The sequence below is a fragment of the Anguilla rostrata genome, chromosome 14 (genome assembly GCF_018555375.3).
Source record: "Anguilla rostrata isolate EN2019 chromosome 14, ASM1855537v3, whole genome shotgun sequence".
In the NCBI taxonomy this organism is placed as follows: Eukaryota; Metazoa; Chordata; class Actinopteri; order Anguilliformes; family Anguillidae; genus Anguilla; species Anguilla rostrata.
This window is the reverse complement of record NC_057946.1, coordinates 25,092,170-25,110,548: the sequence shown is the minus strand read 5'-3', so window position 1 is coordinate 25,110,548 and position 18,379 is coordinate 25,092,170. Positions and strand designations below refer to the sequence as shown.

Below are 18,379 nucleotides of genomic sequence, written 5' to 3'. Positions count from 1 at the left end.
GACCGACTCTCCACAGCAGGGGGGTTTTAACCCGCAACGCAGAACAAAGTAGAAATGTTAAAACACGTAACGTAACACGTCAGACCGATCCCCCCCCCCCCCGTGATATGGCCGGGGCGTGCGTGTGACCACCCGGCAAATTAACTCGGGCCCCACAATTACTCCGGAGCACTTCGCCGACTGAAAAAGGCCCCGAAGTCAGTTTCAGTCAATACCTCCTGACATTTAAGGGCCCCACTCTAATTTATGCCTCCGTGTGGCGGTTTGAATTTGAATGAGAAAACGGAGCAGGCAATTAAAATGTCAAACGGCTCGGGCCGTTGGAAAAAAAAAATATAGAAAATAGAAAAGCGTATCTAAAATTGAGACGGCAAATCAAATGTCAAATAAACAAACAATCTTTTGACCGTTTATTGACTCGGTATTCGATTTTCCGCGCAAACGTAAATATTTGTGTCCTCACCGCGAGACCTAGCCTCTTCGGGATAGTTGGGAGAGATTATAGTTTTGTTTTGCTTTTATTACTTCAATCTATGGCATGTCTTTAACTCTCCCCTTAACAGACACAGCAGTTGTGATCTCAAAAAAAAACAAAAAAAAAACAGTTCAGCACATCTAGACTTTGATAATTTGAGAGACATAAACTCCACGGAGTGCTTGGTCAGAAATACAAATCAAATGTTGATTTATTTTTATTTATTTATTCTTTTGGTCAGTCGACGCAACATTACTTTTTAACGCTTATGGTCGTTTTTCACCGGTAAAATGAGCGAAGGTGCCCTTTGATTTCAGAAAGTGGTTTCACGGTTCTCGATCACAGAAGAATCCTTGTGCCTTAAGAAAGCCTCTGCTCAGCAGAAATGAAATGTCTCTGATTTCTGTAAACAGCAGCATATCCCGATATATGCAAAGTTCCTTCATCTTAGCACTCCTTAATCACTATAAGGCATAGCAGTAAATAATTCTGTAGCTACTGATTATTATCTGTAGGGACACAGAAATCCACGCACACTTACACGTACACCTAAAACATTTGCACTTCACATTATTTTTTGCATAATTATTTTATTTAGGTATTTAATTTGCTTAGCCTTTTTTTAAACAAGAGGTCATTTTGAGTTAACATATCTTTTGCATGAGAGGCAACTAGGCCTATATAAACAATTCAATCACAACACAAACCATCAAAAGTATGTGTGTGTATATGCAGAAAACAAAAAAGAAAAGGAAAGAAAATTATCATTCAACATAAATTCGCTGCTTCACAAATGCAAGTCTGTTGAAGCATAACAATTATCCATCCATTATCTAAACCCACTTATCCTGGGCAGGGTCGTCAGGGTGCTGGAACCTATCCCAGCATGCATTTGGCGCGAGGCAGGAATACACCCTGGACAGGCCTCCAATCTATCGTAGGGCACACACATGCCATTCACTCGCACACTCATACCTATGGGCAATTTAGAGTCTCCAATTAGCCTACCTGCATGTCTTTGCACTGTGGGAGGAAACCAACATGGGGAACATGCAAACTCCACACAGAAAGGCCCAAGGCGAGATTCAAACCCATAACCTTCTTGGTGAGAGGCAACAGTGCTACCCACTGCACCACTGTGCCGCCCAGTATAACAATTTATTTATCATGTAAGGAAATGTCAGCGGCCTCCCTCCCCTTTAACCGTGAACTCAACGGGCCAGTCTGAGATTTGCACTACAGGCTGATGGTTGTCTGTCCTCTCTGTGTCGATCCCTCCTTCCAGCACTTATATCATTATCTCAATGTTGCAGCTCGTTGTCATGCCTCCTAGTCTGACTTACCATAACTTTCTAACCTAGCCTATGCTTACTGTGTGAACTGGACATAATGTGTTCATGGCTGTGAATAAGTGTTACATAAATGAGTATTGTACCGTATCAGACCCGTGTTTTGTAGTTGTTCCAGTGACCTTCAGTATGCACTTACTGTACGTTGCTTTGACTAAAAGCGTCTGCCAAATAAATGCAATGTAATGTGTCTAATCCATCTGTGGTTCCGGTTTATGAAAGGAAAGGCTCCCCGAGTTCTGCTGCAGAAAGCCGTCTATCCCTTAATTTATTTTGTACATCAGTCTTTGATAAGTGGCACTTTCCGCCAACACAGTTTCTTTTTTCCCCATTACCTTAGTGACCCTCGACTGTAGCAAGAGCAACTTTTTTTTACCAATAAGTTATTTACTTTGTTTTTTTTTTTTGTTCTTTTAAGTCTTTTGAGCCTTTCAACAACAAAAAAAGCATGATCGATATCAAATTGTAGTCTCTAAGCTATCGCAGATCTTTTCCATGATCATTTGGACAAAAGGTGGTTCGGGCGGGCAAATTATAAAACATGTGGACAATGCCACCTGGACATGATTGGCATCGTCTGCAGGGGTTAGAAGTGATCAATGCCACTTTGTTCAACCTCACAAATGCCCAGTACAGCCCGTTAAAAACTTCAAATTAGATCAATTTTGACCTTGGACCAGCAATTGCTTCTCCAGTGTGGTCCATTCTTCGACCTTCAAATGTTATCATTGGGTCCCCTTCACAGAAAGGTCCACTGCAAGTGCCCCCAAAGTGCACCAAAAAGGTGACTTCAGCTTAACTGCAGTGTGCACTAACCTCCTAAAGAGGTCCAGCTTAGAGCGAAAATCTGAATGTATTGGATGCCTAGAATTTAGCTATCACACTCTTGAATTATCAAAGGATCTCAAGAGTATCATCATGGAAGAGGCCTACAATACTCTTTGTCTCATGAGCATAACACTCATTAAAAAAATCCTTACCTCCTATATCAGCGGTCATTTCACATTGCTGCAGAGCTTACCAGAAAGGGTTACAGTTTCTCTTTTATGCATGCGACTCCATATATTCTTAGTGGATCACAGTATTCAGTTCTGAGGCTCTGCTGATGGACAAGTTAGTCTGCTGTACTGAACGTCGACCCAGAGTGGTCTGTTACATCTGTCTGAGAAAAATCGAACCATTTAGGCAGCCAGGAACGCTTCCCAGTAAATATGCATATTGGGAGGCCCTAGTCCCCCTTTGTCCATTACAGCCCGTGATATAGTACGCAGCTTCATTCTGCCTCATTTTCCAGCGGAGATCCATTGATTAAACATTCTGTCTCTAGATTTTAAAAGGTTAACGAGTGTGCTTAAGATGTAGCATACACATGAGGCACTTCTGTTTTGGAACTATGGCCATTTTTTAAACTTGGATTTTACCCCATACTATGATTCAAAAGTTTGTCTCAGCTCTTGAATAAGAGTTCATACTTAATTCAAAGGTGTGTCAAGACTATCATTACTCTAAACTACCATGATTTTTAAAGGAAGGTATCCCCTAATACTTCAATTATCACGTTCATTGAAATTTATATTTCTGGAATTCATTCTTATGACACCATTATGACAGGGTTATCACCTCAGATCAGATATAGCCCAGTTCACTTTATACCAGGAAATGACTGGCAAAATCCTCAAAGAGAAGCACAGAGGTTTGGGGTTCTGATATTAGGACTAGTATAGCATCTGCAAAATCTGACGGTTTGCTCTCCAGAACCCACACTGTGAACCCCATTATTTACGCATGCGATCTCGCGGCCTCTACTTATGGTTCCAGTGCTATGATGAACAACATTGCTATCGATGCCGGTACATACTGCGAATGGAGAAAGTCTAAGTACATCAGTGGCTGCTATAGGTTAAGTTTCATGGTATGCAAGTCTGACGACCTGGCCCAGACCCAGCCTGGCCCAGACCAAAATTCATTCCAGGTGAAGCCCAGATAGACTTGGTCAAAACGACTGAAGACTTGCAGCTTCAAAGGATTTGGTTGCCTCTGAGCTACACAGGGCTTTTGCCTTCCAGACCATAATCCAAAGGCATCTAAGGTTGTTGTGGCTTTATAATTTCCACGTTATAATTTGACACGCTTTGCCCTCATGCTAGCAACTTAGTGAAAAATGTACAGGAAAGAGACTGGAGGCCACTTCCACACTCTTGCTATCTCTGACATTAAGGGGTGGTTGGGGGGGGGGGGGGGGGGGACGTGTAGTGTAATGGGTAAAGAACATGGGCTATCCTAAAGGTTGCAGGTTTGATTCCCAGGCAGGACACTGCCATTGTTTCCCAAAGCAAGGCGAGTGACCTGAATTGCTTCAGTATCTAGCTGTATAAATGAACACCATGTAAAAAAAAGGCTAAACATAGTGGCAGTTGTGCTAGATAAGAGTATCTGCTGAATGCCAGTAATGTGATGTCATCAAATTTTTTCAAAATCTTAGGGGCAAACTGCTCAGTAATTTTTCTGCAGAACAGTGAAACCCTTAGGCAATAGTCTTATTGTTCTTAGCAGCTCCTTGTGGGTTATTAAGCAGTCAAACCATCTCGCGCCCTTCTTTGGAAGGTCTGATTAAATCTGAAAGGTAAATTAAGGTGCTTAAAAAAATTGCTTGTATTGTGTCTAAGTCTAACTGACAGTCTGGTACATGAAGTTCTTCATAGACCTGTCGGTATACATTATTTATGGTTTTGTGATTAGAGTGAAGCTTTCCCTTCTTGTTCCTAATCCCACCTGTTTGGCAAGCTCCTTCTTTACATTTCAATGACGAGCCAATAGTTTCCCTGCCTTCTCACCTGACTCATTGTATAATTGTTTCAGTTTAAATAAAGAATATTGTGCTTCCTTGGTGAACTACAGATTTTGTCTCGAACCTTGCCAAATGCTTTCCTCTTTTCCTCTGAAATTCCTTGGTAAAGTCAGGGAAAAGGTTCGTTTGCTACATGAACCCCGCCCCCTCTTAAAACATCACAAAGAACCGATTGAGGAAGATGTTTAGCGGGAGAACTTTTTTTAAAAGTAATCATTCAGCATGAAGCCTGTAACGGGAAACAAGCAATTAGACAGGCGATAACATGCAAACCTGACAGAAGTGGTGAAACCTCGACATGGTCACGGCTGTTCTCCCTCATCTCCCACAGATTGCTTTGTCGTGTTGCGTCCGCGCTAACTGAATCCATTTTACGGTCTCGCACCTGTTCCTTCGCTTCGCTCCGCCCGCTAATTCGCCCATGAGTTTCGCGGCGGTGGGATAATGGAGTTGAAACTCTCGTCCGCTACCGGAGTGGTCCGTGCGACGAGCGCCCGCTGAGAGGACGATTAATGCGCCGCTCGCCGTGAGTCCCGCTCATTCCAGAGCGTCTAGCTCTCGAGCGCTGCCGCTAACAGAGCGCAATTTCCCCTCTAACCCGCACGTTTGTTTATTGCCTTGTTTCGTTTTACGGTTTATTGCCGTTACCCTTCGCTATATTGCATCCTCATGGAAGTGATAGTTACCCTTGTCGGAGGGGGGGGGGGGGGGGGGGCATAAGTCTTGCTGGAGAACCGTGTAAACCACGGCAAAATTGTGAAACGATTTGAAGTGACGAACAGAACTCATGCGAATTAAACGCATATAAACCACGTCCACGCAAGACCGGAGTGTATGTTCTGTGATGCCAATGTCCGTATCTTCAAAGTCTTTATTGATTAATAAAATATGTATTTTCCTTCCTTTGAAGATATCTAAAAATCCAATATACCAAGGGGGTTAGTCCTGAGAAAATATTATATCAACTATATTCCAGTTAATTGGTACAATACATATTATTTTACTGTATATAGTTACCTTTCATTTTGGAATTTAGCAGATGCTCTTAACCACAATGGCTTAAAAATACCAACCAGCTATAACTGACATTATATTACCACTAACAGTAATACATATGTTGCATATTACTCTTTAAAGATAAATCATATGTAGGAACAGGACACTAATTCATTATGAACTGGCCAATTAAATCATATCAGGAGGAGTGATTCATAATGAGCAGACCAATTAATTCATGACATGAGGTCATTAATCATAAAGTGACCAATAAAACTGCAAGCACAGAGATCATCTTTAAGTGACCAATGCGATCACATCATGAAATATAATTACTTGTGAGATATCCAATGAAATTGTGACAGTAGAAATAATTAATCTTGAACTGGCCAGTGAAACTGAAATGAGAGGTAATTAATTGTGAAGCAATCAATAATATCATGACATTAAGCCATTATACCTTTTAATACTCTACTTTTCTAACATAGCATTGACAATTATGGAGGTTGAGACACCATAGAGAAATCACTGTAAAGAAAGTTAGTGAAATTGAGTTACCAGTGAAACTGCAACATGAGAAGCAATTGTTCATAAAATACCCAATAAGATTTTTGTGTCTTACTGGCTGACACAAAAAAAAATGTAGGTCTATTGAAATAAGTTTAATACAGCCTGTGATGTAAGCACCTGTTGGTGCCAAACTGTATTTGAACCAGACATGTAAATAACAGGAGCTGATTTCTTATTTGACACCAATCATAGGTAGGCACACCCTGTCCTAACCCAATTTTATTAACCCTGGCACCATGTCAAGGTATAGTCATTGTCAAAGTTAAGATTCTGTAGGAGCAGCTACCTGTAGAACCAAACAAGCGCGAATCAGCTGCGACTGCACATGCGCATGCATCCATGTGTGCATGCACCCACGCACACACCCTCACACAAACACATGACCTCTTCTTTGGCTCATGACCAACCTTTCCACAAAACCTTGTGAAAATCTGTGAATCCATTAGGGAGTTATGCGCCTTTTTGTGATAGGCCACGCCCATCGCCACACCCCCTCTTAGTCAATCGGCCTGAAAGTTACTCAGCTGTACCTTCCGGTCATGACCAACGTCCATGCCAAATTTCAGCCTCCTGGGGCGAAAACTGAGGCCGCTACGGGGTGGGACGCTTTTGTGGACCGACCAACCAACCAACCGACCAACCAACAGAGATATAGAGCTGCGGTCGCAGCTAATAAACCTAATGTGGTTATTAATGTGCCACAATATTAGGCATCATTTAATGGCTTATTTATTTATTTCTTTCTTCATTCCCCATCTTAACCTACATTTGCTTTTTGAATTCTTTCTACAAATTTAATATTCACTCAGTAACAGCAAAGCCCGATGGCACGAGCCGGCTTGACAGGCTAGTTGAGCCCCAGCCTCCAAATTATAATAACAGCATTTAATCGGCGGTTTTTTTAATCCACTAAAACCAGGCAAAACCGGCGAGGAGTCACTGGCGGATACAGGGGCGATGCTAATCTCCTTATTTACTCAAGCGTGTATTTTTAATTCGGTAAACACTCGGTTCATTATTTATTTCGCTTTCGTCTAAAAAAAAACAAAACATAACCTCCAATTACAGGTTAATGGCAAATATCCCCTTCTGTCTCCTCAGGTTCATTGCTGAGTCAGTTTAGGATAATTTGGCAGTTTATATCTTGTGCAGGTTGGAAAAGGTTGTAAGTATACTACAGAAACAAATACGGAAACAAATTTGCGCATTGTGTACCCCAGACCTGGGTCAAATACGTATTCGTTTTGGATTCAAACACTTTTCTACAATTTACTGATCTTGTCTGGTGTATTGGAACCAATGAAATACTCTCAAAAAGTTCAAACCCCGCATTCTGCTCATATAGGCAGGCTCAATTACACCAGGCAAGATCAACAGAGCACAGAAAAGTATTTGAATTTAAAACAAATACGTATTTGACCCAGGACTGGTGTGCCCTGTTCTTCAGCATTGTTTTAGACCCAGTTGTTCAGTCATTACATTTCAGTGAGCAGTCCTTTCCACGGGCTTTATGTCCTCTCCATTGGCTATTAAACACTTACTCACTCATTGTGCTCACATCCATTTGCAGAATGTCTTGGGCACATTAAATGTGTAAAATACAATTTTCATCTTTTCATGCAGGTGGATAATTTACCGAGGAAGGTCAGACTCAGACTTACTCGAGGGCACAAGAGCTGTGCTCTGCTTAGGAATCAAACCTGCTTCTTTTGGGTTATGAGCGCCTGAATAAATACATGAACATTTTCATAAATCACGCCAAACATTAACGGACAGGAGAGGGGTTGTTTTTTAAAATGAGATATCTGTGAAAACTCAGTCAAATTTCTCGAAAATGGCCTGTAAATTCATCAAAATGATCCACTGCTTAAATTCAAACCCCCTTGCCAAAAAAAAAAAACAACAAGCAAAACAACAACAAAAAAATAACAAATGGGTCTCATTTATCAAACATGAGCTGAACGAATTTGTAAATCATCCTTAACTGCATTTACGCAAACAATTTGGGATTTATCCAAGGTTTCGTATGTTCTTAGGATCTGAACAGATTTCACGAGAGCTCTAAAACGTTTGTATTTTTCAGCTTTCACTGGACAGGACAGCGTAGAGAGACAGGAAGAACGGGGAAGAGAGAGGAAGAGACGTGCGACAAAGGTCGCGCGGTCGGACTCGAACCGCCGGCATTGCGTCTCGTAATGAGCATGTGGACAGCGCTCTGCAGGCTACGCCACCCCACCAAGTGTCCTTTTTGATTCACCAAATGCCCTTTTTTTGGAAACCCGTCTAGACAAAGCTTAAAGAAGGAAGGCAGAATGCTCATTTTTGCTGGTACGGTCATCAAATTTGAACCAGGATTTTTCCAGCATTGTGGCTGCGGCTCCACTGTGTTTATAAACCCACCAGGCACGCGCACAAGCATCTGTATCCACTCAAATAAACCATCTTTTAGGTGAGAAAAAAACTTGCACTTGCACTATTTAGGGTAATTCTCTGACCGAATCAAATGTCCAAGGCTTATCTTTCAGAAGAGAGCGAGATTATGCCTGTAGTCAAAAGGTTTTAAGAATAGTAAGCATTTTATTTTGGGTATGTCATTTTCAGACTTAAAAAAAGAGATGATACAGAAGGCGTTAAAAATACTGTTGCAAAATAATTTGAATAAATCTGAAGTCAAATGAGTATTATATTATATAAAAACCACAATTGGATTCAACAGTAACACAGGCGATGCTTCATTTGCATAATCCTGATTAATCCAATTAAAGTTTAATTGCAAGTGAATATAAATTCCATAAAACACATGAAGGAAGTTTCCTATGAATAGGGCACAGATGTCACATCTTAGGCCTTCATTTCTAAGGCTGACCGGGCTTCATTAGAAGCTTCAGAGCGTGGCACTCTTCGGAGAGAGCGCACGTTCGAAGACCAGGCCCGGCCCGGCCTTGTTTGCGGAGGATGACGAATGAGTCATGAGCCCATTTCGACTGGCGGGACACCTCCTTCCGAGCCTGTGCAAGAACGGGGAAATCACGGCGCCGTACCCCCTTCCGGGGTAATTCCAGACAGCAGCGCGTCTCTCGCACGATTTGGCCGATGCCTTCGTCCGGCGTAGACAACTCGGGCGAACTCCCAGTGACCTCCCCCCCGTGGCTGACGTGCGTCGTTCGTGGGCTGGGAATTTCTCCTTTGCCTCCAGTTTCATGTCAAACCGTTTTCCTTTTATCGTTTTTCACAGTGTGCGGACCTTGAGACGTGGAGTTTACAACATTGGCTATGTCAGGCTTTAGTCTCCCCCGGCCCTGACGGTCCACTGCTTACACTACTGAATAAAATATATTATCTGGCTTCTACTTCCATTAACAGCACTTCAGTCTCCGATTCAGGTTTTTTTTTTTTTTTTTTTCCCCTTCGCCGCCTCCTCGGCCATCTCCTTAAATTGCCTGCAATGTAATTCTGAGCTCCTAAAGTGGTATTTCAGGGACATCCATTTATATTAATTGCAAGTTCTGTGAACGTGGTTTTCATTTATGATTGATTGGTGTTTATCGACATACGCACTTGGATGTGGGAGAAAAAGCTGCCTGCGCATGTTCGATAAATCCGCCGGAATTTGGTAGCTTACCAAAAATTCGATGAAATTTTACAAAAATGTTGAAAAATGTTGTGTTCAGTGCTGAATCACTGAAGTTTGTTTGGTTGTCCTAATGTGTCTAACAATCAGCAGGTGGCAGCAATGGAAGTATGATGGATTCACAGTTGGTTTTCTTACATGATGTATATTATCAGTACTGTCATTTAAAAAATCTTTCTGTGAGCTTTTTGAATGTTCCAAAGCCATCAGTAAGTACAGCGTGTGTGTGTGTGTGCGCGCCTGCGCATGTGTGTGTAAGATACAGAGGCAGAGTGTGTGGTGACTCAGTATAGTTATTAATGCTGGCTGACACAGGCAGGCTTAAGTGGCTGGCTGCACACACCCCTGTCAGCTTCACGGAAGTGATGTCACGTGACAAATTAATCCACACAAAATGAACATATTTTCTCACAGGTCATTAATTTAATTTCAAAATATACAAATTGGAATAATAACTATCTATATATATACTATATATATATTACATATATATATATATATATATATATATATATATATATATATATATATATATATTATATATATATATATATATACACACACGTTTAAACCAAAATGGTTGTCACAGAATTTCATGCTGATATTTACCATTTTGTCATTCATGCCATTAAAGTATTTTAATTTGAACTGAACTGAATTTTTTGAGTGAGACAGAAAGAAAGGGAGAGGTGGGGAGATTGGAACAAACTGAAGCCTTTTTTTGCATCGGAGGTTGAGCTGTCTAAACTCTGTCGGCAAAACAGAGCACATTATTTCAGATCGAGAGCGACAGAGACAGAGACAGACATTAAACCAGTGTTAATGTGACAGAATTGCACATTTTAAATGTGAGACCAACATCCTACAGGCAAGCATTAGGGGCGTGGAGAGGCAACACTAACTCTATCTGTATCTGTTCAAAAAACAAAATGAACTCTATCTTTTTATTCATAGCGGCAGTGAGGAGTGCCATTTAACCAGGGAGTGTGTCTGTCTGTCCTACTACTGCTTTATGAATGAGTCTTTCATTGTGTCAAGAAAAAATTTGCAAGCTGCATCGAGTTATGCAGGCCAATGTCAGCTTTTTATAGACAACTGCACCTATGCGTTTCAGATGTCTGGACTGGTTGGGAGATACAGTACAAAATAGCCTTAAGAAAGTCAGTGGTCTTTGAGATAAGCTGTATTCTACAATACAGTGGTAGCAGGTTGGTATGATGGTTAATTTAGGGGCTTGTAATTTAGGTTCGGCTCACAGCCAGAATGATGCTTTTGCACCCTTGAGCAAGGTACTTAACCTGAATTGGTTCAGTGCACGTATATGCAGCTGTACAAGCGCAATAAAAAAACGCAATAGGTGTGCATCAATGGGCGCATAAAACGGGCGAGAGAGTGGCGCCCGATTGGCTGCAGGGCAGCGCTTCTCTGGTGAGCGTACATTCGTCTTATCAAGTGCACGTCTGAAATTAATGAAACGGTGATTATAAAAAATTAAATGGTGGTATTAAACTAAAACTGACCGCAAAGCAACAATGACTAGCGTATACATGGAAAATATATTCCACCTGGGGGGGAAATAAACATGAAAATGAGAATCGGTTTCACCTTTGTTTTGATATCATGGCGGATTGCACAGAGGCTCATAACAGAGCCTCTCATAATGGGGCTCGCTCTTCAGCCATGACAGCATTAGCAGTCAGCTGTTGTGCTAACGCGCTGTTTTTAAAGGGAAAGGAATGGGACAATCTGATTGGTTACAATGAAGCCAAACGCCCATCACACCCACAACTTATTAATTCCTATCAAACTAGCCTCTTTTACAACTGTGCTGTAGTTCTGCTAAACCCTGATGTCACAAAATCACCATATTTTAGTTGAACGCGCCCAAATTCGCCAGCACCTTTTGCTGGCGCTAGCATTTTACAATTATGCCTTGACCGTTAAAATATTTGAGAATACGATTTTGGGGTTCAAATGCGCCGCTTACTAGCGTTATGGCAAAACCGCAATAATTTTTTTACAAAAACAGCGCTGCCTCAGCCGTCACAGAGAGTAGCACATAATTTCTGCGTCGGTCTCAGGAGTTCTGCATTTCATACTTTATACCGACAGATTTCCCCTCCTTTTAGAATCAGTCAGAGACACACTTCAATAATGTATCTCTGAGACTTTAAATTTTTAAAAACGGGGGCCTTATTATTATTTTATGACTGGGATGGAGTCCTTGATGAAGGAATTCCAAACGCGGGCTTCAAGTGTTTTTTGTTTGGCCGACGTCCATGAGCCGCTGAACTGAGAGGACTAGATTTTTTGCCGCGACAAGCGCTCTCCTTCGGCTCTGTGGATGACCCAAAATGAAGGACGCCCCTGACACATTCTTCTCAAATGGCAGCACAACAAAGCCATCCGTCAAATACATTTTTCAACAAAAAATCCTCATCCAAACTCCCCGCAGCCACGCTGGAATCTGAACGAGGATCGGAGTCCAAGATAATTGATGACACTGGCTGAATAGAAGCACAGACTCAGATTTTCAAGAGCCGTGGTTTCAAAGTGTGGAGCGGTACTGTGAAAATGAGTGCATTAAACTCCTGATTGTACTTTACTATCTGTACTATCTCAGGCATTAAATAATACTTTTACTTGTGGATGAGCACAAATAATACTTAAAGGCATTAGATAAGTAAATAAATATATAAAATAATTAATAAATGGGTAAATTAATCAAATGTATAATGTTTTAGACATCGACACTAACGTGTTTTCCAGCAAGTCTAATGGAAGAGATTGTAAGGAATAAAACAGAAATGACTGAATTATATAAAACCGGTGCTGATTTGAGAAGGGGGACACTATGCACTCTTTAAAACCCACAGACAGCTGTGCGTCTTCACACTGAAACACGGGTTCGAACCCTGCACTTTTTGTTGAAAAATGACGTCAGACCATGTTTGACGTCAGCATGCGATGGACAACGAATTTACATGCTTCAGCAAGAAGACGCAATTCCTGGCTCCTGGCAGAAGAGTTGACCGAACCTTTTTTGTTTGTTGTTGTTGTTCTTTGGTATCGCGATTGGACAGAGAGAGAAACACTATCAAAAGCCCAGTGGAAGTACTTTCAGGTAAATTGATCATTTCTGGTGTATAGGCCCTGTGGCATTAATGGACAGTGGCCTAGCTCGCCTTGAAGGTGGGGTTTGAGAACCTCAGAGCTTTGAAGGACACACATCTCTCTGATCTCCCCCAGCTTCCCGAATATTGCATGGGCCTGGAGCTCGTAGCAGAACCGGCCCGGGAGCGTGAATCACCTCATCCTGTCAAAATCCTCTTCCGGAGAATTCTTATCTTCTCCTTTCTGCGTTTCTCTGTGGCTTCCTGGGGTAGGATTTTTGCCAAGATTTCGGGTAATGATCAGGCCAACTGGTGAGGCAGCAGACATTATAAGACAAATCAATTATCTGGAATTAGTGTGTGATAAGAAGATGCCCTTGACCATTGCTTTAACTGTGGCTTACTAAGAGCTTAGTGTGTTTGAGGAGGGGCTAGATTAGGATGTGTGATAGACAACAGAAGAAATAGGAGGCGGTGTGGTGTAGTGGTTAGGGATCTAAGCCACGGCTTTTGATTCAATTCCCAGGTGGGGCACTGCCGCCTGCGTCCTTGAGCAAGTTTCTTAACCTGAATTTCTTTTGTATCCAGCCATATAAAAAACGTGCACAAAAAGAACGCGAGCTATGTTGGTTGCGCTGGATATGCTGTTAAATGCCTAGAATTCAACTGTACGTATAGACAGAAAGCAGCGGTTGTGGGGGCTGCAGAGATATTTGTGGGTGTTTGAGAATCCTCCTTGAATAATTAACCTTGGTGATTTCCCAGAAAAGGATATTTCTGAGTGTGAATAAAGTATTCATGTGGCAACTAAGAAGAGGTGCGCTGCCAGTTGCATAAGAAAACACGCATTCATAACGAAATTTCCCTCCTCCTTTTTCCAACTTTGACACGACCACAAGTAAAAAAACACAGCTGACTTCCATAAATATATCACAGCAACCAGCTTCCGCCATTTCATTTCAAAGAGCTCCACCACTTCAAAACCACGGAAAATTTGAAAGGTTTTGAAGATAAATGTCCGCGGATTGCTGAACACCCCTCACTGCCCCCCTCTTTCGTGTGAGCGGTTTCATCATCAGAAACCCTGTATGGCAGGTCTACAAACAAAAGAAATAACAAAGCCAAACCCAGCGGTGGTACTAAAGCAATCGGTCGGCAATCCCACTTTAGAATTCAACACTGTCCGCAGCCCATGCTCTGACACACTATACTGGCGTTATGAATACTTAATCGCACCACAGTCTCTGATTGTTTACTTATTAATGCTGAGCTCACGCCGCCGTAAGTTGGAAATGCTAAACGCAATACAGAGACGAGAGAGGTGAGAAGCCTCTGTTCGTCCGTACAACGTCGGCGTCCCCTTGGCAAGAGAAAAAATAAGGACATTACAGGTGGAGATTTAAACGGAATGGACTGTTCCTCATAATTGGCATATTGTTTGACGGGGTGACTCAGTCCGATTGTTTCCCTGAAATCAATGGATTCATTAGGAGTTGTGGTTGTGTGTTGTTACGTGTGAACCATTTCAAACCTCATCTTCGTCCCATTTCCTGAACCAATGTTTCTGGTCAGGGTTGTGGCGGCTCGTAGACTGAGAGGTTGAGAGAACTTTCCGTGTGTTAGGCTGAGAGAGAATGTCTGTCATGAGAATGTTCCGGTAATGGTCTGGAGGCTGAGCCGGTTGACTGTGTGATGACAGCGCAAACTGTTGCAAAACAGGAAATGCAAGCCAGCAGCGAGAAATATGAAGTGTACAACAACAGCTGTTTGCTCTAATCCTATCAAACGATCATCCTCTGAAGTAGCAGCTATTTTATTAAAATGTTAGCCTGAACAGGCTCAGTGAGTCTGCTGACAAGGATCTTCAACAGTTCAGAAGACAGACTGGAGTTTTTGCTGCTCAGGTTTTCATCACACACACACACACACACACACACACACACACTAACTCACACGCACACATATGCACACACACACACACACACACACACACACACACACACACGCATACACTCACACACACACAAATATGCATACACGCACACAGTGTAAATTATTTAAGTAGCCATTATTCTTTGCGGTATTTGCATTTTACACAGTAAAGGAGTATTCTACCATTTGTGTATTCATTTCCAGCCGTACGTCCTACACATGCGGCTAAGTGAGCCTTTAAGAAACCTACTTGCCAGTGGCTCTCTTGGCAAATGCACATGCGGGCTCACACTGGAACGCGCGGTTACATTAGCACCAATTCAGCAGATGCTTTTTGACCCAGACAGGCTTAGCTTAGCTTACAGCCTGTAGCGCTCCACATGCGAACTGAACCTGCAGCCTTACAGTGCTTGCAACATCCCAGCTCCCTAACCATCATGCGTTATACACCGCCACTCAACGTACGGCATTAACATTCCACTACGGCTAAGACAATCAGCTCTGGAGAAGTTTTATCAGCTTTGGGTCACGCCGCGAACCCGCCCGTCACCCGCCGAGCGGCTTCAGGTCACACCGCGAACCCCGCCCGTCACCCGCCGAGCGGCTTCAGGTCACACCGCGAACCCGCCCGTGGCCCGCCGAGCGGCTTCAGGTCACGCCGCGAACCCCGCCCGTCACCCGCCGAGCGGCTTCAGGTCACGCCGCGAACCCCGCCCGTGGCCCGTCGAGCGGCGCCCGAGCGGACGGAAACGGATTTCCGAGCGAGTCGTGTAAGTACGCCCGTCGCGGCGCTTATGCGTCCGCTCGTTCCCATTCAGCCGCGGCCGCATTCAAGGACAAGGACCGGAGGGACAGAGCCGGTCTCTTACTCTCTTTCAACTCAGAAAAATCAATTAAAGGCATAGAAAGCCTTGATAAAGAGCCAGCTTAAGGACTGAAGTGATCAACTGCTTTCGTTTGCAGGAGTCTTAATGGGGGGATACTGCGATTTAATATAATTTTCAGAGACATATTCTGAACATGTCCGGTCCCTTAAAAGGAAGATAAAAATGAATATTCAGCCTTTTAATTAACATTCATTAACAGAAATATCAATTATAAATAATCTTTAATATACAATGAGAAAGTTGTGCGGTGATTTCACAATATTCCATAGGCAATTTTAGCAGTAACCCCACAATCAAAGCAGTTTGACCAAACTTAAATGATATTTAATTATTTTATTTCATTTTGTAGAGAGAATCATTAGTCTGTTGATGTTTGGTTACATTAATTAGTGAAGCACTGGTCCTACTTAAGAAGGATCATTTGATTGCATTAATTTTAAATTATAGAAATGAATTGCTAATTTAAACAGTTTCTAAGGACTTTTCAAGATGTGTTTACATCTGTCATTAGCACATTTTCCAAGCCAGTGAGAACTGAGCATGTAAAAAGCCTTGCTTAACTGAACACTTACGTATGGTATTTGGCTGAAAACTCACACATTAAACAAGGCAACATATCATTATACTCATGTTCCATATTGAAGGAGGAAAATTAAATAAAGTCAACAGAAAACATTTTGTTACGGGTCCAGGTCGTAAAATGCTAGCAAGTGGAAGAGAAGAGCAGGCGGTTAGAAATGGGCAGCTCTTGATGCTACATTACCAGTGATTGATGGCTCCTAGTCTAATGTCACCCCAGGGCTTATGTCTGACTGAGATGCAGACACTGTGGTGTTATCAACAGTAAGAGATGCCTTGGCTCAGTTAAGACTTGGAAGGGAGGAAAATCAGCTCAGTTTCGGCAAGGTTGAGTTTTGGGCTGTTTCTACACCTAGTTCCTTTGCTAAAGTCCACACCGGAGTTTGGCCAACTGTTACACTGAATCATTTTTATTTAGTCCAATCGGTTTCACATTTCAACGATCTGAGCACGCCAATTCGTAAATAAGGCGATGTCTGTACACAAGATTATTCGATGATTGGTCAGAAATCCATCCATTATCTATTCCCGCTTATCCTGAGCAGGGTCGCGGGGGGTGCTGCTGGAGCCTATCCCAGCATGCATTGGGCGAGAGGCAGGAATACACCCTGGACAGGCCGCCAATCTATCGCAGGGCACACACACCATTCACTCACACACTCATACCTATGGCCAATTTTATGGTCTCCAATTGGCCTACCTGCATGTCTTTGGACTGTGGGAGGAATTCGGAGTACCCAGAGGAAACCCACGCGAACACGGGGAGAACATGCAAACTCCACACAGAAAGGCCCCAAGCTGAGATTCGAACCCACAACCTTCTTGCTGTGTGGCAACAGTGTTACCCACTGCACCACCGTGCCACCCGATTGGTCAGAAATCTGGCGGGTATTCCAGTTTTCAGGCATGCATTCACCTAACGTCACAGGGAAACAATGGAGTATCGAACACATTGTGCCACTATTTTATTACTTATAATCTGCCATCATTACCAGAAGCTCTTATTGGTTGAACACAAACACTATGAGTGTGATATAAATACACCGCTAAGCAGAAGGCAAGCTCTGATGTTGCTGGAACTATTTGTTCCAAATAGTTACAGCAACAAACTACACCAGGGTTCACTTGGAAGAGGACCGAGACCACTGTTTTTTTTTTTTTTTGCAACCAAGGTTAGTTTGTTTAGTGTACACCCGAGCGCAGTTGGAGGTGTCACACCTGTCAATACAAACCAAACTTAAATAAAAGACTGATTGGTCCACACCAAACGAGGCAGGTGTGAAAGCACCCTTAAACTCAGTTCTTTTAAAGCGAACCAAAAAAGTGAACCAGCTGCAAATGCACTCGGTCTTTTTTGTGTTCACATGGGAAGTGGACTTGAAAAGGGCTCAGCTCTCCTTCTGTTATGCTCAAGCATTGATGAGACCTCAGACCACGTGTTGTTCACACCACAGCTCCTTCAGAACTCAGATCCCACAGCTATAACAATGGATTATGGGCAGTGGTTGACATAAGTGGTACGCTAGTACGCATTACCGGCAAAAATACTAAAAAGCATGGCAATTTCATGTCCTAACAGAATGCGTGCCTAAAAATAGGAATGCATTTGCATCATTATGACATAAAATGGCCGTGCATTTTAATCTTTTTGCCGTTAATGCATACTTGTGCGCCACTCGTGTCAACCCCTGATTATGGGTAATTTTCTTCATGATGGCCTCTGCAAATGTGTTTATCATTTGGTTGTGCTACATTTTGAGGGAGGGGATGCAAGAGGAGCACGGGTTTCTTCTGACCACATAACCCCCCGAACACCACCAGCAGTTATTCTGCTATTTCTTTTTAGACAGGTACGTTCAGAAGTCACTGCAACTGGGTAGGCTCAATGGGCCTCATTCACAAAACCTTTTTTAAATTATTCTTACTTTTGTTCTTAAAAATGTTCTTATGGAAAAAAACAATATGGGATTCATGACACATGTGCACATCTTTATTTCTG

The 18,379-nt window shown here is 42.5% G+C and overlaps 1 long non-coding RNA gene across 3 annotated transcripts in view; it reads right to left on the bottom strand.

Moving 5' to 3' along the window:
• The window catches only part of LOC135239552 (uncharacterized), a 50,273-nt gene that overhangs the window by 31,210 nt on the left and 684 nt on the right, over positions 1-18,379 (bottom strand). The gene's annotated exons all lie outside the window — the stretch shown is intronic.